Source organism: Neovison vison, chromosome 2 (genome assembly GCF_020171115.1).
Source record: "Neovison vison isolate M4711 chromosome 2, ASM_NN_V1, whole genome shotgun sequence".
NCBI classification, from domain to species: Eukaryota; Metazoa; Chordata; class Mammalia; order Carnivora; family Mustelidae; genus Neogale; species Neogale vison.
Window position 1 is genome coordinate 222,631,506 of NC_058092.1, and position 21,779 is coordinate 222,653,284.

Here is a 21,779-nt window from a genome sequence, read left to right on the forward strand (position 1 = left end):
TCAGAGTAAAACAATGTTGTATTAGTTTTGCTTTATTTTATCATATTGTTTAATGCTCTTGTATCTTCAATTGGTGCTTTAGGATAAATAAAATACCTTAAAATAGATAACCTGTGATTACAGCTTACGGTGCTACTCTATCGTATTAATAGCCAATTCCTCTACCCTCCCACGGGTTCCTACGGCTAGAACTTCTTCAACTCATACACATACCACAGACCTTCCATCGTTCTACCTGACATTTACTTTCCAAGACTTGCTGCATTCACTTTTTGACACAAGGAGACAATGCCATCCGTATGATCTCCCCATCTCTAACACCCTAACACCAGCCACCAGCAATCAAATGTGTTTCAACCTCAGGTGAGCTAAAGCCCCTTCACATCTTCTAATTTCTCTATCAAGGAATTAAGAGAAAACACTCAAAATAATCTCTGTTATCATTTCTCACGAGTCTTACACATAAAACATGTTTGGAGAACAAGGAAAGAGTAGATAAGTCCCTTAGGTATCCTTGGCTGACATAGAAAAAAACACCAGACATAGGTTTTAGGAAGTTAATCTTATCAGATTCCTGCTTATGATCCTTAAAGACTCCCTCTCTTAAAACTTGAGTAATGTAAAGAAAAATATATATACAGACATGCATGGATCCTGAGCATAAATACCCATCTAAGACTCTACCTATTGATCTATCAATCAATAGATATGTATTTAGATACAGAGATTTCTCTGTGTGTATATGCATGTAGATACATATACGTGTATATATGTACACATGTGAATGGACGTGTATGCACACATGTGGGTATGTTTTATGTGTTTATGTGTGTATTGATGCCAACTGTTTTTTATGTCCAATGAAGAAGGCAGAAGTAACAAAGTCTTTATTATCTAACTTCTATAAGCATGTGAGCTAGAGCTGAAAGGGAACAAACACACACTCCATACTGATACACAGATGGGATGATAATAGGCAATCACTATATCCCACCCCGTCCCTACATCCGCGTACCATTGTCTAATGCCTTTTAGATGCAACAACGTTGGGCTGCTTTGTTACCTCCATACTTTTGTGTACACCTCTATAAGCCCTTAACATATGGCGGTACTATTGGTTTGCTACTTCTCTTCAACTGATCTGAGAACTAACCAACAAGGAACGTTTCATATTCTCATTTCCCTGGTGTGGTACCTGGCTCAGCGTAAGTGCTCAGTAATTACTCTTTGAATTAATGAACTGTCATATGGATGGATGGAGGGATGGACGGGGGGTTAGGTGGATGGATAGGGTATGGTCTATCTCTCTGAAAGGCCTCAGGGCAGAGGTTGTTCTGTTCCCTTCCATGGGAGAACAAAGTGTTTGGAATCCAGGCACTCTACTCCCAAACAAGGGAAGAAGTTCTGAAGTATAAGAAGTTAAGTGTTGTCCCATTGTCTCCATGCTGAGGTGGCAGCAGAAGCTCCCCTGTCCCTCTCAGGTAAATGCCTTCTTTTGACTAACGCTGCCAAGCCTTGATGCTAAAGGCCTATGGGGGGGAGCAGAGAACTACTACAATAAAAATGGAATCATGTCAATAGAAAATGGAGTCTGTGAAAGTCCTTGAGTTCAGTTGGGCAACCTCTGGGCAGAACAAAACTGCTGCCAGTGGAAACACACAGTAGCTCCGCGGAGACGGGGCTGTCTGTAAAGCACACCCCTCAGCCCCCTATTTAGTGGCCCTCTTCCTGAAGAAAGGCAAGAATTCTACCAAACCTTTCATAAGATTTGATATTAAAGGCTCTCAACTCACCAAAATTATTTTCCTCTACAGAGTTCAAAAATATTTCTACAAAGGCAGGTCACAGGTCAAGTAAAAAAAAAAAAAAAGAAAACATCCCTGATCTCATTGGTTTTCACTCCTTCAGTCTTGGGAAATTCACCAGAAAGGGTCTCAAACACCATACATCGTCCAAGCTGCTCTCCCATATTCAGGAGCCACCACGAGGAAGATAATCGGGAAGATAATCGGGATGTAAGGAGTTGCAAGGGATTAAAAAAAAAAAAGAAATAGTGCAAAGTGCATTAGTGGTTTAGTCAGTCTGCTACAAGAACCCCTGACAGACATGGCGGCACCCTATTCTCTGTGTGAAGGGGAAGATGTTCATAGCAGAATGGATGGGTTCCTCTTCATCTGCTGGAGGTTGGAAAAAATGAAGCACTTCATATATCAATGAAATATTCCACTTAAACTTGATTGAAAGCAAAGCCTATCTTTGTTCCTCTGCTTTGGATAGGAAAGAAATTAAGCAACAAATCGAGAGTGGGACATTTCCGTTTGGAAACTGCAGCGCTCACAGGAAGTCAGAGCTCAGGACCCAGCCTTGCAGAGACGGGCTGCCCCCACCAGTCTACCTGATCAGGAACGGCCTGATCCTGTTGGACGGCCCGGACTGCTCACACCTTCCATAGCGCTTTATCCCCGGAAAACATTCCTGAGATGCCTTCTGATAACTAAAGGTTAGGGAGCAGTACCTGGGTAAAGCAGACCGGGGGCTGCCCAGCAGCCCCAGCTTTTGTTCTCCAGCTTTTCTCTCTCCCAGAATGAAATTGGATTCACCGCAAATTCACAAGCTAATGGGCCGAAAATATCTGGCAGCTAGGGCAAGTTCACTGGCAGATCTGGGAGCAACAGCCTAGCCCTGGTCCCCCAAAAATGAGTTCACCCTATTTGCTCATCCCAACTCCACAGAGCTCTGGGGCAGGAAGAGGAGGCCTGCTAGATAGCTCTCCCTACTGGCAGATTAACTCAGTACCCCAGATCTACATCCCCCAAATGGCGTATTTAATGTGTCTAACCCAACAGTCCTCAGATTATCCTGGGACCCCACAAGCACCTTTAAAGAAAACACCTCAGAAGCTCTCCAGGACTTTAGCTTTTTCCTCAGTAAATTCAGGGATTGGAAGAGTGATTCAACCAGAAGGTTGTTGGTTTTCCTTTGCCCTATGGGAGGCAAAGGAAAGTCACAGAGGAGGAAAGGCTGCCCCTGAAGGGAGTGTGCCCTCTGAACAGACAACTCGGTCTCCCTTGCTTGTTTACTGAAAATGTTGTTCTTAGCCAGGCGCAAGTAAGCAGGAGAAGCCTCAGGGAAGGAAAGGCCTCATTACAGATGAAATGTTGATTTCCTTGGGCTTTGCTGATAAGCTTCAAAGACTAGTTAGCCTTGGCCTCGCAGGTGAGAGCCCATCAAGGCTGAATTTCACTAAAAGGTAATCTTTCAAAAATAATAATAAAATCTATGAGCTCTTTGGATCAGTAGGGCACCCGGTGAAGCACCTCATATACATGTTCACATTTAATCCCCACATCTACCCTTCGAAGGTAATATTATCACCATTCCCATTTTACTAGTGAAAAGAAACAGGCCCCAAAATCAGACAGCCAGTAAAATTCAAAGCTAGGTCTATACTGATGGCTTCTAGAAAAATCTTTCTCTCACCTGAAGTCTGTTGATGAGATATAGTTCTTGAGGGCCAGGCTCAGCACACTGGGGAGTTGATGCCATTCCCTTCTCTTTCACTTCTTTCCATGAATCCCCATACCCACCCAAACACCTAACATCATAGTAACCACTCACCACTTCCTCCGTGACCATCTCCAAGATGTTCTTGAGAACATCCATTCCCCCGCACCACCAAAGGCCAATGGCTATCAGAAAGATGAGAATGCATCACGGTGTGTTTCAGACAGGCTAGATGGAGAAGAAGGCAGAGAGGAAAGGAAAAGAAATTTAGATGAATTGAGATGAGGTCCCCATGCCCCCAAGCCAATGGGCCTCTGTCTCCTCTCCCTGGCACTTTAGACCCAGGAGAAGGTACTCCGTAGAGGAAATATGGGCATTATAATTACTGGCCTTGTGCTTGCTGTTGCCTTGTGAAAGATAGACTGGGGTGTTTAAGTAGAAGCCAGGAGACCATTTACAGCTAGGAGAAAAGAGGTACCCACAAGGTGGGATCCGCCATAAACCAGTTCTTGCTTAGTTACTGACTTGGTTGTGACTTGGGGGCCAGTGCGCAGGGCTGCTGTGGAGAGGGAAGCTTCCGCTGCTCAAACTCTTGAGCTACCAGCACCTCTCATTAAAGTTAACCACAGACAACCTCTCTGAGACCCCCTAACCATCCAGATATTCTTCAAACGCTACCGATAATGCTCAAACTTTAATATGTTCAGTTTAGAAACAGTAGACAGAACTAACTCTGTATGCAAGCTGGTACTCCCTATGGATGGAGGTCCTCTGGGCTCCTTGGGCTTCCAGAGCTGGGACATATCACTGAAAATGTGGGTCACAACCAGCATTGCCTCCAGAATCAGGCTTGGAACCTCCATCAGCAGTCCCATTTTCAAGACTTACCCTTAAAAATCTTGATTCATAAGTTTAAAGAGAGGTTTCAATCCATGTTTGAGACTTGGCCGATTAACTCAAACAATGAAGTAATCAGGAGGAAAAATATTTTTTTCTTTTTTTTAAAGATTTTTTGTTTATTTACTTGACAGACAGAGATCACAAGCAGGCAGAGAGGCAGGCAGAGAGAGAGGGGGAAGGAGGCTCCCTGCTGAACAGAGAGCCCTATGTGGGGCTTGATCCCAGGATCCTGGGATCATGACCTAGCTGAAGGTAGAGGCTATAACCCACTGAGCCACCCAGGCGCCCCAAGAGAAAAAAAATATATTTTTGTATGTTTTTATATATTGTGGAAAATATAGAAATTCTAAAGGATGTCAACCTAAACATTTTGAAACTTAAATCCCCTACGTATTTTTTTCTAGCTGATAAACATCTCAGTCAATAAATAGCATATATAGTCTAGCAACAATTAATGCAATAAAATTACTATAAAGCACTAGAATATGATATCCCCTGAAGTTCCTGCCCATAGATTAATTCTGCATCACCAAAACTGTACTCTGCATTGGGGATAGGCAAATTACCACCCGCCAGCCAAATCCAGCCCACCGCTGGTGCTCACAAATAAAGTTTTATTGGAACATGTCCATACTTATCACTCACATATTATAAATGGCTGCTTTCACACTAAAACAGTAGTTAAGTAATAGAGACTATGGCTCATGAAGCCTAAAATATTTACTGTCTGGCCCTGATCAGAAAAAGCTTGCTGACTCCTGCTTTTCCTGACTGGTGTACCTGACTGTTTAGAATTGAAAATCCTAAAAAGAAGAAGTCGTTGTGTATTTCCACAGAAGGCACTGGGCAAAACCCTGTCTACAAATTTTGTGATCAATGTTGTCTGAAGTGGAGAATGATCTTATCCTCCAAACGGAAAACAGTAGATAAAATGAAAATGGCTCTGCTAAAACACCCTGCGGTGAAACGCCCGAGGGCGAGGGGGCAGTGACAATTGTGTATGCAAAGTACGGTAAATGATACCCACGTAGATCGCTGCTTTCCATTCTGGAAGCCCTGTTCACGGTGTCTCGGAACAGATGATACCTGGGCATGGGGATTCCCGCCACACCGGCCCCACAGGACCTGCAAGAAGGAGAGCAGAAGGGCACAGGCCATCTGCATTTCCCAAGGGCCGGCCTGCGCGCTAGCACACGAAGTCCGTGAATGCAATTCAACAAATATTGAAGCGCCCTCTTCAGGCAGAGATTGGCAGCACTTCTTCGCGTTTACAAAGAGGCAACCGACAGAATCCTTGGCTTCAGTGGAAAACAACATAATCAATAACGATAAGCTAAACGATGGTAAGTCCCACTCATTCACTTGCAGAAGCCCGAACTCTCAAGATGACAGTATTAGGAAGCAGGGCCTTTGGAAGATACTTAGGTTTAGATGAGGTCCTGGGGATAGGGCCCTCACGATGGGATTAGTGCCCATATACCAAGAGAAGACACCAGAAGTCTCTTTCTTCGCTAGGTGACGGAAAGAAGGCAGCCAGCCTTTGGTGAGATAGGAAGAGGGTTCTCATGGGAACCGACCACAATGAAACCCTGATCTCAGACTTTCCTGCCTCCGGAACTGTGAGAAAATAAACGTCTGTTGTTTAAGCCACCCAGTCTACAGTATTTTGTTATAACAACCAAGCTAAGACAGAAATTAATGATGATGTTATTCGTGCACTAGAGATGTGAGCAAAGCAATTGTGGCACAAATGTGGGAGTAATTAATTCTGATTATGGGCCAGGTTTTATTTTAGTCAAGCCTCGGAGGACAGGTAGGAGCAGGTCTAGCTGCATAGCTTACAGGGCCTGGTCTAAAATGAAAATAAGGAACTCTTCATTCCAAACCTATTAAGAAATTAAGAAAATTCATAATTATTATTAATATTGTAAAATATTATAGTGATAATTATATTAATAATTTTTTAAAAAAATACATTAATACTTAAACTAAGAAGAGCATTAAACCAAGTGATGGTTGCTTCCGCACAGGTCACGTGCCCATGAGTTTGACCCAAAACAGACCAGATCAAAGAGTCACAGGAAATAACAGCCCCATTTAACTGTCCTGCTTCTTGGTCTCCTCCTAACTTTTGGTTCAACACCTTGGAGTCTCTGCGTGTCTTCTCTGTTCCCAAGTAATCTGGCTAGCTGGAAACACATTTACAGAGACAATTCAACATTTTGTTTCCCTTTAAGATGTTACCATTCAACTTCAGGGTCCTAAAAACCTCGGACCTAGGACTTGAATCCAGAACCACCTGCTGCTATCCATGGGTCCTAAGGCCAAGTCTACTGTGTGGATGCCAGTCCAGAGCCTGAGCTGCTCCTCAGCACGTGCCCAGTTGCAAAGTAGACGATGGTGCTGAGGAAGTGCAAGGACATCGTGGCAATCTCATGCACGTGATGGATTCCATCGCGAGTGGGAAGTCCGCAGGCCACCATGTACGCATCTCCAGTGATTTCCACCTGAAAATAAAGCAACAAAGTGGCATTGCTCTGAGGCCCCCCCACTTTGAAGAGCCACACCCCCTGACTTCCACTCCTTCCATGTCCCAGCATTTCCAGGAGTTTCTGCTTTTGTCCTGCTTCTTCCAGAAAGCCTTCCTTCCCCAAGCCCTCATGCACACATTCACTGCTTCCTCCTCTGAACTTTGAGAGCAGTGGGGACTGTATTTCCTCTATTCAAGTTCAAAACCAGTTAAGCAGGCAGCAATGCACAAATGGGGTAAATCTTGAAGAATTGCATGCATCCATCAAGAGGACTTCATCTTACCCAACCTGAAGGTACATACGAGAGCTTCACCCCATACAAGGGCTCTTAGATACCTTTATACCTAGGTATGCATTAGACACAACATATGCTTCTACTTATGTACAAATGCATTTATCTGTCTGATTTGTCCTCTTCTCTCCCCTGATAAATCCCAATAAAATTACCTTTCAGATTCTGCATTCACAGTAGAGAATAAATGACTAGTGCAAACTTGAAAGGTACAACCCTTTCCAGATACACATGCATTTTAGCAGAATCCAAAGATGATGTAGTAAAGGTGGAATTTCTGGCTTTAGCCAGGCAGGAAAAGCACGTCTGTCTACTGGTCACCCCCAAATTTTACAAAATCAACCCATACACAAGTCTGATTGCTTCTAGGCTACCTGTCCCCATCATGGGTACATACACCCTTTAGACACTGACTCTGATTTAGTATTAACTCATGCAAAATGTAACAGGGAAGATAACACCAAGAGGAAATTCCAGAGGATGCCCTTCTGAGCAAAATAGCTTCCATTTGGGGGTACGTGTGACCTACCCTTTGTGAGTATCCTCACCATCTTTGCTTTCACCTTGGAACAGAGGCATATCTGTGGGGAACAGTGGGGGATAACCATTAAGGATATGTCCTTGTGGACCTGACCACACTGTCCCCCAAATCTCCCTGGCCCCAGGGCCACAGGCAGAGCCCTGCAACCAAGGTCAGAGCTGGAAACCTGTGGTTGCCCCAGGCATGCATGAGCTTGGGCACCTGCCCTCGGGATCCGGCCCCATCAGAAAACTCAGAAAACACCCAAAGAATCCATCATTGAATGAATCCAAATTATTCATTTTTGCTATCCTCCCCTGAACAACCTTTTTTTTTTTTTTTAAACTCTGGGCAACCATATTCATACATCCCTGAGTGGTACGAGGCAGACCATTGTTTCTCATTTTAGATACAAGTCTGATAGATACACTTGGGGGCCCATCTTCAACCACACTGCTTAGGATCACAGGAACGGAAGTGAGACTCACATAGGGTCCAAAGACAACCTTTAAAGGACAGTAAATGTGAGCCTCTCTGAGTACGAAGAAAACATCAGGAGCGAGCTGGAGGAATTAGTCAGTAGAAGGTCAATGCCTCTTTAGAAATGTGTTTACTACGAGATAAAATAATGGAAGGAAACAAGGAGCAACTAGTGATTCTTGACAAGCGCATACATCTGTGATTAATTAAGCCCTTTCCCAAGAAAACAAACAGGAATAAAATATTGAGTTTCTGCCATGCACCAGGATAGACTGCCAGCCTGAAATAGAGCCTTCCCCTGGCTGACAGCGAGGGCGGCGTCCACCCTCACTCCAGCCCCAGAGTCAGCGACAAGGAGAGCGTGTCCCCTCACAGCCCAGGAGCCAAGTGTCTCACCTCATACACATCATATGTTTTAATGATGTCATCAAATAAATTGTGCAGGTCATTAAGGAGCATCAAAACTTGCAAGGGGACCTGAGAGAACTCAGATCTGTGAATCCAGCAATGTCAGAGAAAAAGATTGTCACGGACTCAAAATGTTCCTATTCCACAGACCTTCCAGCTGTGCACTGTTCTCCAACGAAGCTGAAACCAGAGAATAGGGACCGGCTTTGAACAGACTCTCTTACTCATCTCGTCTCCTACAGACCCCGGCAGAGTCATGCTTAGAGACCCTCTGGCTTCAGTGGATTAGGTTTTTGGTGAACAAAAATTCCATCACCTAAAGGGATTCTTCTGACTCCCATTTCTCCACCTGCATTTTCTCCAAAGAGATACTTTCCTTGGTGGGTATAAATTGGAGCAGGTTACAGGAATGCCTTTACCATAAGGATTTTCTCCCGGAGGGCATCTCATCTTCCCCTGTTGGCTATAGAGTTTGATGGTCAAGAGTCAGTCTGCAAATGCGGGAGGAAAAGGAAGCAGCCACCAATCCACAAACCAATATTTTTGCCCTAGTCCACCAATCTTATATCAACACCTTCAAATCCAGACTCTGCTTTGTCAAGACACACAGGAAGGGTGCTGGAATTTTAACAGCAGATGCTCCTGCCAAGTGTTTAGAGAGAGTACAGATGCGATTACAGCCAAAAATGAAGCGAGTTTTTAATCTGAAGTCATGGGCGCACATTGCATTGCGCAAAGAAAGGTTTTGGAGTACAATCCAAAATACTTGGGCGCCAGCAATTAACCAAACTCGTGCGGGCAGTGCGCCATCTAGTGGTCGTCCTGCTGTTGCTGCAGCCATCATCTTTTCCGTAAGACATTGTCTAGTCCTTTGAAGGGCCTTTGCCCCTATCCCCTTTTACAATTTGGGTGTACCAGATTGCCTGCAAAATGCTTCACCCATTTCAGAAGAACCTGACTTCCTCTTATTAAAGGAGCAAAAGAAATATTCTCTCTATGTGGAGCCTCTTAGATAGTGACGCTATTTTTTTCCTGGGTCCTTTGCAAAGCTCCGTCCCCACCCCGTGCTGGGATACCTAGGCAGCCTTGTGGACAGAAGCCTATCCACCTTCCTCTTCTCTGCCATCAGCTCGTTGGTCCTCTCTCCCACCACAGCCTCTAGGTGTTGGGCACACACCTCCAGCTGGCTCACCACACTGTCTAGGATGTTCACGTGGCTTTAAAACAACCCCCACATGAACATCTTTTTACAAGAACTTTAGGGCCAGAATGGAGCACAACTTCCAGCCTTACACCCCAAGAAAAGAAAACATGTCTTGCCTTTCAGGTTCCCTACTTCAGGGCTGCCCATGGAAAGAAAGGAAATGACCATGGCAATGAGGCCACACGGCAGGACAGAGGCTGCCTTCTACCAGCTCTATGACCTCGACCTGCCCCCTTCATCTCCTTGAGCCTCAGTTTCTTCATCTGGAAAATGAGGATAATAACACATACTTCCCAGGGCTGTTCTGAGGGTCCAGGGAGATAATGGTCACGTGGTGTCTAAAGCTGCATCTGGCACTCAGCAAGCATTTAGTAAACGGTGCCCTCCCCCACTTCCCAACATCCTCCAGATCGTCATCATGGTCAGTTGAAAATGTAGATTTCAGGACAGGTTTTGGGGTTGTTGTTGTTGTGTTGTTGTTCTTTTTTTTGAACAACACCAGCTGTTTTCTTTTCAGATAAAAGATGTAAGGGGCACTTCTAGATCCCATAGGCTTTCAGTTTAGAAGTGTCTTCAGAAAAATTGTTTAAATTCCCCATCTTTCAGATGAGAAGACTGAGGCTCATATAGGAGGTAGACTTACCTTAACATAAGAGGGCAGATTTTCTGAGCAAAAGTCATGATTGACCTGAGACGTATCATTTAGAACAATTTTGATGTGGAAAATGCAGAATTCTGGGCTGTTGTGTTAAGAATGCACAGCAGAATGGCCAGGTTAGGAGCAGGTGCCAGACTTCCAGCCCAGGGCCCTTCTATCAACTCCAGCTGCTTCTAACGTGGCCGTGCCCGCAGGTGCTCAATGTGCCAAAAGAAGACACTATCATCCTAACGTGAAGGAAGCTACTATTGACAAAGTTGCTTGGGCAGCGTGAATAATTTAATCCCTACTCTAAAGTCGGTGAATAGTTTTTTATCGCATTGTCTGACCCCAACGGATGAGTCATGACCCTTGGAATGTTGATTCGGAAAACATTCTGGGGCCATGTCAGAACTCCCCGGGAAAGAGTGCCTCGATTGACTAGTAGTATCTGAAATGGACAAAGGAGGACAATGGAAGTGCGGACGTCTGATACATTTTTGTATCACTTGTGAAACAAAGGGAGAATTTTTCACTCTACTTAGCCAGCGTGTAACACAGTGTCTTGCACGTGGCAGTCGTCTAGTGGGTAGATGATGAATGAATGAAGGAATGAGTGAATGAATGAATAAATGAGTGGAGGAATGGATGAATGAATGGACTGAGCCACACAGAAGCCATCACAGCCACAGAGTTTCAAAATTCTAATGGTTAAATGATTAAGAGAAAATGTGCCGTATCTCACTCACCCTTTGGAACTGGCTTCTTGTAAAATTTTCTTGACGGAAGAGAAAGTGGGCCTTTTCTCTGGAGATCACCCCAATACTCCCTCACCGTGACCACAGTCTTCTCGTTCCCCTTCTCCTCCAACAGGGGAGGTCAAAGTGGAACCGACGTGGGGTCTTTGATTCAGCTGATGATTTCTGAAAGTCATGTGGGGTGGAGATGGCAAATGACTGAAAACTGTGTGCCATTAAGGACACGTTACACATATGTGCTCTTCAATTTGTAAATTGAGTTTTAAATAAATTGGAGAGATAGGAATGTCAGAGAAATCTGAATATTTTATGAGAAATACTTCGGAACCTCCTGGAAAATGCAGAACCCTACTGTGAAACATATAAGCACCTTTTAATGACTCCGTTTTTAGATTAAGTTTTTTTTTTTCTAATAGAACTCTTCTTGAAGTAAAGCATATATAGGTCTATGTGACTTCAGGAGTGTATAAGAATTTGGGGTGCATGTTACGCAATTTGTATTCCATATACAATGTCACATAAAAGTTATTTTAGCAAGTAATAGATGTTACCATGTCCTGCCTCCAGGCCCAACTTTGTAAACTTATTTTCTTTCACTTCGGCCTTGACTTCTACTGACATTTATTAAACACTCTACTTATCCAAGTTTTGTAAAGGAAATAATAATTTGAGAACAATGTATACATGTTTTGGTATAAAAATACAATGGGTGTAACAATATGAATGAACCTTTTTTATTTATTTAATTTATTTTTTATTTGAGAGAGAGAGAGCATGAGAGAGATATCACGAGTGTGCGGAGAGCAGAGGGAGAAGCAGACTCCCCACTGAGCAGGGACCCCCCCTTGGGGGACTTGATGCCAGGACCCTGGGATCAAGACATGATCCAAAGGCAGATATTTCACCCACTGAGCCACCCAGGTGCCCAACATGAACGAATCTTAAGTGCATATTACTAAGTATAAAAACATAGTCTGAAAAGGCTACACGATGTAGGGTTCAGTTTATATGACATCCCAGAAAAGGCAAAATTATAGAGACAGAAAATTATAGAGACAGATGAAAGACTGCCACTAGTTTGGGGAAGAGAAAGCGTTGAACAGGTGAGGCACGGAGTTTGTTTCGGGTAATCAGACTATGTTCTATAATACTGTAGAAGTGGATATATGTTACTGTGTATTTGCCAAAATCCATCGAACTTTATACCATAGAGAGTAAACCTCAAAGGACACAAATTCTTAACAATATCTGTTAGGCTATTGGACAATCCCAGGAGAGATGCAGACCATGACGAAAGAATGACTTGAGACCCTTAAGTCTAAACACAAGGACCCGTTCACAATCCCTATATTCTAGTTGGCAGGATTGCATCTCATGAGGGGACAGAATAAGGACTTTGAAAGCACCACACATGTACTCTGGGATTGGATAAGTAAATAAATGGATGGCAGATGGTGGGAGCGGGGTCTCATGGTTGGAAAGGGAGGTTTGGATAAGTGATAGGGAGACTAGAATAAATGAACCATGTGGCAATGATGTTGGAAATGTCAGTATGAACTCATGTTTAGCTTATATAGACACAGCTAGGTAGATACGGATATGGAAAGGTATGTACATGGAGGGTAGTGTACACACATGCCACGGGGAGGGTCTAGAGGCAATAGCACCCCAACAACCATGAGCACACCCAGCATCTAGGTCTTGGTTTCCAGTATCATTCTCCAGTAAAAAGAACCAGGATTTGTGTACCCTTGATATGATAGGATGAACATGACAATTGACCTCTGTGGGCTTCCTCCCAAGAAGCAGAAGCCCAGTCTAGTCATGAGGAAAAAAATAATCCAACAAACCCCAATGGGAAACATCATACAGAATACCCAGCCAGTGCTCCTCAAAAGCACAATGCCATGAAAAGTAAGGACAGCCTCCAAGAAATAGTCCTGAGGAACACGGAGTAGACATGATGGCCAAATGCACTGTGGTGTCCTGGATGGGATGCTGGGGTAGGGAAGACACTCGGTTAAAGACTAAGGACATTGGGGAACACCTGTGTGGCTCAGTCGGTTAAGCATCGGCTCTTGATTTTGGTTCAGGTCATGATCTCAGGGTTGTGAGATCGAGCCCCGTGTTGGGCTCCGTGCTGGATTAGAGCCTGCTTGAGATTCTCTCTCTCCTTCTCCCTCTGCCCTTCCTTCTCCTCTTAAACAAACATAAACAAAAAAGCCCAAGGAAATCTGAACAGAGTGTGGCCTTTACTTCATAATAATAATACAAGTTCTAAAACCTTATAAAATACTATCTTGTTTTTGTCAAGGTACATAGTCGTGTTTAAGTGCATTTTAATGCACCAAAATAATCTGAAAGAAAATACATTTTAACAAAGGATATACTATGGGTCATTGTGTTTTATGTCCCAAGTGAAGTATCACCTGAGATGTGGGACCACAGTGGTTTCAAGGAGGTGATTGGAGAATCATCATTGCTGCATCTTCTGCTTTTCTATATTCAGCTCTGAAAACTGCCATGAAAGAATCAATAAAATGACATAAAACTTTGACCCACAGGTTCAAATTCAAATTGTGGTTCTGCCGCTTGGAGTACACATGTTCCGGAGCTGGTAATGTGCGGCCATTCTGTTCTTCTTCGGTGTGTGTGTAAAACACAGTTTCTGGGCCTACCCCAATTTCCAATTCCAAAAGCCTGGGGTTGGGCCTGAAAATCTGCATTTCTAACAAGTACCCGAGGGGATGCTGTCGCTGCTGGTCCAGCGTCACACTAGGCCGGGACTTCTCAGACTGTGGGTCTTCAACATCCTCTGGGAACATGATAAAAATGTAAGTTCTTGGGGGCGCCTGGGTGGCTCAATGGGTTAAAGCCTCTGCCTTCGGCTCAGGTCATGATCCCAGGGCCGTGGGGATCAAGCCCCGCATTGGGCTCTCTACCCAGCAGGGAGCCTGCTTCCCCCTCTCTCTCTGCTGCCTCTCTGCTTACTTGTGATCTCTGTCTGTCAAATAAGTAAATAAAATCTTTTAAAATAAAAAAAACCTGTAAATTCTTGGCCCTCATCCCGGACCCACTAAGTCAGAGACCCTGAGGGTGGGACCCGGTGAGTCTGTTTTTTAACAAGCCCTGCAGGTAATCCCGATGCCTACTAAAATTTGAAAAGCACTGGTCTAGTGTGCGCAGAGAATCGATAGCTATCCAGTTCCCAGCACCAGGACTGTTTGCAGGGAAATACGAGAAGTTAATGGAAGAATTGTGTTTGTCCATAAATTAGGTGTACCTTGTACTTTTCCTGGTTGCAGGCCTGTGTATACATAGTCCCGTATGGCCAGCTCTTATTTTTTTTTTTTTTTTAAGATTTTATTTATTTGACAGACAGAGATTACAGGTAGGCAGAGAGGCAGGCAGAGAGAGAGAAGAAAGCAGGCTCGCTGCTGAGCAGAGAGCCCGATGTGGGGCTCGATGCCAGGACCCTGGGATCATGACCTGAGCCGAAGACAGAGGCTTTAATCCACTGAGCCACCCAGGCGCCCCTGGCCAGCTCTTATTTAACCCTGTGGGCATAGGACTACAGTGAAGGGCAAACATACCAACTGTATACAGTCTCCCCACCTCCACTGTTCCCTCCCCCCCCTTACCTCCACCAAAGTTGGTGCAATCCCGTGGTAGCTGAGCTTGGCGAATGTAGATGGTCTCCTCCTGGGCTCCGTCTGGGAAGACCTATGTAGCTGCTTGGTTCCAAGGTCAGTTGCACTTGGATTTGGGATGAACCTCTTTGAATGAGTCTCCCCTCTACTTCACCTGACCATAGATTAGAAACTGGAATCCACCTTTATTTTTTAAAGATTTTATTTATTTATTTGAGAGAGACTGAGCTGGCAGGGAGGGGCAGAGAGAAAGGGATAGGCAGACTCTCCACTGAGCAGAGAGCCCGATGTGGGCCTCGATTCCAGGATCTGGGATCATACCTGAGCTGAAGGCAGACGCTTAACTGACTGAGCCACACAGGTGCCCCAGGAATCTGCTTTTAAAGCAACTACTTATATTCAGAAAAGCTCCCAACTTGAAAAAAGGTCTCCAGGGAATGCATGATGATCTAGAGATGAGACTTGAGGCTGACCCCTGGGGAAGGGTTAGTAATTGTAAGCAAAGGGATTTAAAAAAAAAAAAAATCAAAGGAGAAACTTTAGAAACTGACACACGCACACCTCCCTGGGCTCGCTCTGAGATCGCGGCTCTCAGTGTGGGCTGCACGTGGGAATCACCCACAAACCCTGATGCCCAGATCATGGTATAGGACATCAGAGTCTCCTTGGCTAAAATCCAGGCAGTAGCAGTTTTTAAAGTTCCTCGGGCAATTCTAGTGCACGGTCAAAGTGGAAAATAACAGCGCTGGAGGTTACGCCACCTACGCTTTTTCTTTTTTTTTTTTTAAATCAATCTGGATCAAATTTTGCTTTATCTCCCACCACTTCTGCCCTTAATTCCACGATAGGATGTGTGTTAAGAAACAACTCAGGGGGCGCCTGGGTGGCTCAGTGGGTTAAAGCCTCTGCCTTCAGCTCAGGTCATGATCCCAGGATCCTCGGATCGAGCCCCACATTGGGCTCTCTGCTCGGCAGGAAGTCTGCTTCCCTTCCTCTCTCTCTCTGCCTGCCTCTCTGCCTACTTGTGATCTCTGTCTGTCAAATGAATAAATAAAATCTTTTAAAAAAACTCAGTAAAAAATAAGCTTGAATAAATCCTATAAAGATAGGCAGCAATTATCAAAAAATTAAATACACTTAATATACATTTATCTCTTCAATTTTATGTCCACAAAGATACAAGGATGCTCACTGCAGCAGCTATAATAACAAGAAATAAAAACAACCAGAAGGTGCATCCATCAATAACACATGGCATAGCCTCAAATGAAAAATTGTGTAGTCCTTAAGAAAGAATAAAACCAATTTTTATATATAAATATGAGACGAGAGATGCCCAAGCAGAAGTGACAGTGTGTGCAAAGGCCCTGGGGTAGGAATGTGTCTGGCATGAGGGAGGCACAAAGAGGTGACCAGCATGACTGAAAGGAGCAAACCATGAGGGATGGAATTAGGAAGGTATACCGAGCTGAATGGTGGTACCCAACAAGGTCTGCCCATGTGATAGTCCCCAGAACCTATGAATGTGACCTTATTTAAAGAAAAGTTCTTTGCAGATAAACTTAAGCATCTTGGGTTGAGGGGATCATTTCAGATTTCCAGGTGAGCTCTAATTCAATGACAAGTGTCTTTAGAAGATACTGAAGGAAGAGAGGTCTACAGAAGAGGGAGCAATGTTAAGGTGAGGGCAGAGATTGGAGTGATTTGGCCACAAGCCCATGAAATCCTGGGCAGCCACCAAATGCTAAACAAGGCAAAGAATAAATCTTCCCTAAAGCTTCTAGGGAGAACACGGCCCTGCTGAACCTTAATTTTGAACTTCTGCCTTCTAGAACTGTAAGTAAATAAACTGTCACTGAATTCTAGCAGGTTTGTGGTTAACTTATTATGGTAGCCACAGGACACTAATAAAGAAGGCCCCAGAGGTCGGGTGAGAGGGCTTTAGTGGTCTTGCAGACCACTGTTAGGGCTTAGCTTTCATTCCCTAAATAGGAAGCCCGGGGAGGACACTGTGAACCAAAGTGACGTGACCGAAGTCACTTTCCAACAGGATCGCCCTGACTGCTATCATAGAATAAAGTGTGTAATCCCAAGTTCCTGGATTATTTTTATAGGCAAACTGTAACTAGATTTTTAATTTAGAAAAGAACATAAACTTTAAAAAAGAAAAACAATGAGATAAATCCTAAATTAATAAACATTGAATTAAAAAGCAAACATTTGAAAGCTATCCCACATGACCAAAGCTTGACAAAGAGACTCTGAGCTTTACCATCTGGTACCTTGTCGAGGCCATCAAAAGGCCCGTGGTCCTGGGGGTTGGATCAGCTCCATCATCAGGAAGGCAAAGCTGTAAACATCTCCCTTTGGGGTGCCCGACCACGGCGCCTCTGGGAGCCCCAGCTGCTCGGGGACTGTCCAGTAGAGAGCTCTGCAAAGCAGCAGTTTTGGTGAGGGAAGCATGCAGTGGGAAAGGGGCAGGCAGAAAGGAGAAAGCCACCTCTCTTTCTCAGGGAAGCACAGAAAAATTGAAAGGAGCCAGTCCCTGAGAAATGTGCTGTAGTGTTGCCCGACTTAAAGAGCAAATCAGAGTCTGTGGGTATGTGCCTACAGAGAAATCGGGGTCGTGCACTAACATCTTTTCTGTGCCCTACACCTGCCTGTGTGGTTAGAAGAGCTCTTCCTTTTTCTTCCCCCTTTCTGTCTTGTCTACATTTAAAAAACTAATTTATTAAAGTACAATTCATAGAACATAAAATTAACCATGAAAGCAAACAATTCAGGGGCATGTAGTACCTTTGCAGAATTAAACAATCAACCACCCAAAGAAGTCCCAAAACATGTCCGTGGCCTCAAAGTAAAATCTTGTTCCAACAAACAGCTTCTCCCTGTTCCTCCAACCCCTGGCCCCGGGCAACCACCAACCTGCGTTCTGTTTTTAAAGATCTCTGTGTTCCAGATATTTTGTATAACCTACATTTACTGTTTGCTGTGAGTTTTATAGGTTTATTTCACAGGAGGTTACAATTGCTAAATTACCCTGTAAGTGTATATACAGAGAGATCGGAAATAGAGTGGCTACCACCAGGTGTTCAGAATTTCTGCCTTTGTCTTTATAGGTTTATTTCACTGTAGGTTACAATCAATAAACGTATTATGTATGTATGTATATATATGTGTGTGTGTGTGTGTGTGTGTGTGGTGTATACAGGTACATGCACACATATATGTGTGTATATATATATGGAGATGGGGAATAGAGCGGCTACTAGCAGGTGTAGAGAATTTCCCCCTTTGTCTTTTTCTGTAAGGCATCATGCTGTCCCATATGACAGAAACTCCCCACATGCACACAGCCAGGCTGCTGGCAAGGTGCTGCTCCAGGGAGGGGAGGTCAGGGCCCCGGACATGTCGGAGGTGAGACTCAAGGGTGCTCAGCTTATGGTGGAGGAGTAGGCTCAGGTAACCAAGCCTCTGTTTGCGCATGTGCAAAAGGGGATGGGGGGTTTGGGCTCCAGGCAGAAGGTCTCGTCCTGAGATGTGCACGAGAATCATTAGAGAGCTTTTTAAAAAACCATGCAGGACGGGGGAGAGGGCCTGGGTGGCTCAGTGGGTTAAAGCCTCTGCTTCAGCTCTGCTCAGCAGGGAGCCTGCTTCCCCCTTTCTCTCTGCCTGCCTCTCTGCCTACTTGTGATCTCTGTCAAATAAATAAATAAAATCTTCAAAAAAAAAAAAAAACACACGTGGATGCCCAGGCCTAAAACAAATAAGCTAATAATAATAATAAACTAAATACAATAGAATCTGACTGAGTGGTCAGTCTCCTTAACTGAAACCCCAGCTCTAACACTTAACAGAGAATAAGTTACTTTGCCCTGTAAGCCTCACTTTTCTCAACAAAATGGAGGTTACAATAATCCCTACCTCCCAGGATGGCCACGACGGGTTCACGGCATAATATTCGTGAGACATGTGACATGGCGCGTGACACGACGTCCATCCCCACCATAAATTGTCATGAAAAACATGAATAACTATGATAAGGGACACCAACAATATGGAAACAACACCACATAATTAAGACAATTCTCTTATTACCTGTGTGTTCCAAATTATATTCTATTCCTACCTACATATAATGATCCTATAATAATAGATTATTACATTCTGTTATATGCACTTAAGGGTCCTGTTTGAGCACTTTGCAAGAGAAAGGCACTAAAATGAAGGATGTTGAAAAACTCGCATTTCATCCACTGTGTTCTTAAGGGTTTATATCTATTATTATAATGTAATAATAAAGTACCATTATTTATGAAAAGGCCTAGGAAGAACACTAAACTCCAAGGGCATGCATCCACATCTTCTTTTGACCACTCAGTCTCTTCAAGCAAGGCACTCCATCCCACTGGGCCCCTATTTGACCATCTCTAAGATAGGCCTAGATCCCCACTACTTGAAAGATGGCCCGGGGACCAGCAGCACCAGCATCTCCTGGGAGCTTGGCAGAAATGCAGAGTCTTGGGCCTTGCCCAGATGTACTTAATCAGACTGTGAATTTTAACCTGATCTAGGAGATTCGTGTGCACATAGCTTGAGAAGACCTGTCCTCCTTTATTGTTCCGCACCTTGGCTGCCCATTAAAGTCCCCTGGTGAGCTTGGAAAGAAAAAGCCAATGCTTAGACCTAAACACAAGAGCCTGTATTAGTTACAGATCACATGAGGTACATGCCACCGACTGCTGCTAAGAAGCCCAAATCAAGAGAAGGATCAGAAAGGGGAAAAGAGTGCCAGTGGGAAGACCTAGCTCAGGGTGAGTCACCAAGGCAGAGCGCGGCCTGTTTGGCATGGAGAGGAGGGCAGAGCATACAGATCTTTCCATAGGCAGGGAAGGGCTTGCAGAAAGACCTAGAATGAGGAAGGAAACAAGGATGGCAGGAGGACAGAGAAGAGATAAATTCGAAAAGGAGAGCCGTCACATTTGAAACAGGATTAGACTGACGGATACTGGTATTTCTCTGAGATTTCCCAGGGCAGGCTAGCAGCAGTGAAACAAAGGCTAAGGGGACAAGGCAGACTGCATTTCAGAAGTAACCACAGTAGCGCAGGGACACAGGGGGTCCCCACTGTGGGTGATCCTAGGGTCTTTATTTTCTTACCTTCCTTGATGGCGTCACCATAAGACATTCCATAAGGTATACTCAATATTTCCAGCTTCTTGGACTTAAAGTACAGACATAAAGGCTCCCTATATCTTGATCCAAATCTCTGAGCCATTTGCCAACTACCTAGCACGGGAGCTGGCGGAAAGGCAGCAGCCTCAAGATGCCGCAGGTGTGGAGCTGTCGTGGAGCCTTTTTACCTGCATCAGCCTGGGAAGCCCAGGCCCCTCCTCACACCTGCCTCACCCCAGAGGTTCTGGACAAGAGCAAACCTGACCATGTCACTCTCAAGGGTCTTACTGGATCTTTTTCTGGTTTAAGTTTATAGTGCTAGCCTTATGTGGTATCGACCGAAGTTCCTTACTTGAACCAACTCGTGTAAGTCCCCCAGTGACTCTGTAGATGACACAGGTGGTATTATTGCTAACCTTATCTTACAAATAAGGAACTAAGGAAAGGGAGAAACAAAGAATTTCATCTGTGCCAGGCCACAGGGATGGCCTGGGGTGGAGCAGGACTGGGATGGCAGAAGTCCCATTCCCACATCCCCGCCCTTGACCAGCTGCACGAATGCCAAATGCCCCGTGGCTGACGGAAGAAAGCTCTGAAGGTCCAAGATGAGAGATGACTCTGAGCATTGCATTGAAGCCACAAGGGTCCGTGAAAATTCACACGGTGGTCTGGATCCCTGATGAGCAAATAAATCACAACAAAGCTTTCTTTGGGTATTTGGTACTATGCACTTTGCTTTCTTTATACATAAGATCACATTCTGTCTTTCTGGAAGGTAGGTTAATATTCTCATTCTCTGTTTTCCAATGATTAAACTCACAGTTTTAAATTGTTCCCGGATAGCGAGGGCAGAGCTAGAAGATAAACCCAGGTTGGGCTGCCTTCAAAACAGCCGCTCCTAAATCATTAGATTTTCCTGTTTCCGGTGCCCTAGTGATTGATTGTACGGGAGGAGGAGGAGGGCGGATCCAACACACCCATTCTCCTGACACCTGGTACGGGAACGGCCAGGTTTGAATGTCTCCCAAGACCCGCTGAGGAGGGGGGTGAGGTCACCCACGGTTGTGATAGCAGGAGGCAGTGACGGCACTCAGTGTTCCAGCGAGGAGGAATACGAGGAGGCCCTGAATGGACTCTGCCCCCAAGGAGGGTGCCCTGGGCCTCGTGATCACCAGTACAGGGACACACTCTGCTCCAGCAGGGATCTTGGTCTGAATCACCGTCTTGCTTTAGCAAGAGCCCCCAGCCAATACTGGAAGTGCAGGCTAAGGCCAAAAGCAGGACTGTGGACACACTACTCCTGTTCCCACCCCAAAATGCAATTTTTGTTTTTTGAGATGATACAGTTAAATTACATTTTAGAAACTGCAACCCACTCACACAAACCTGGAGAGGCCTGGCTGAGGCTGCCTCTGGAATTCTGTAAGGAGGGTCCAACAAGCCAAGGTCTGGGCTCGAAATCTGGGGAGACCTATATCCAATCCGGAATTCCTTCTCATTTTATGGAGACCTCCCCATGCACCAGGGCTATCCCTGAAGCTCTCAACTCCTCTGCCCCTGCTAGTGCCAAGCCCACCCCAGGCAGGAGACATTTTGTTCGGTCATCACTGATTACCCTTATATCCAGGTTTATTAGCAGAGTTCACTCCATTAGAACATAAAGGAGAGGTTGAGGGATGCTCGAAAGCCTAGGAATGTAGTCCTCACCTAGAGATGGCAC

The 21,779-nt window shown here is 44.7% G+C and overlaps 1 pseudogene; it reads right to left on the reverse strand.

The window, feature by feature from the left end:
- Positions 1 to 2,437: 2,437 nt before the first annotated feature.
- The window catches only part of LOC122899296, a 37,699-nt pseudogene continuing 18,357 nt past the window's right edge, over positions 2,438 to 21,779 (reverse strand).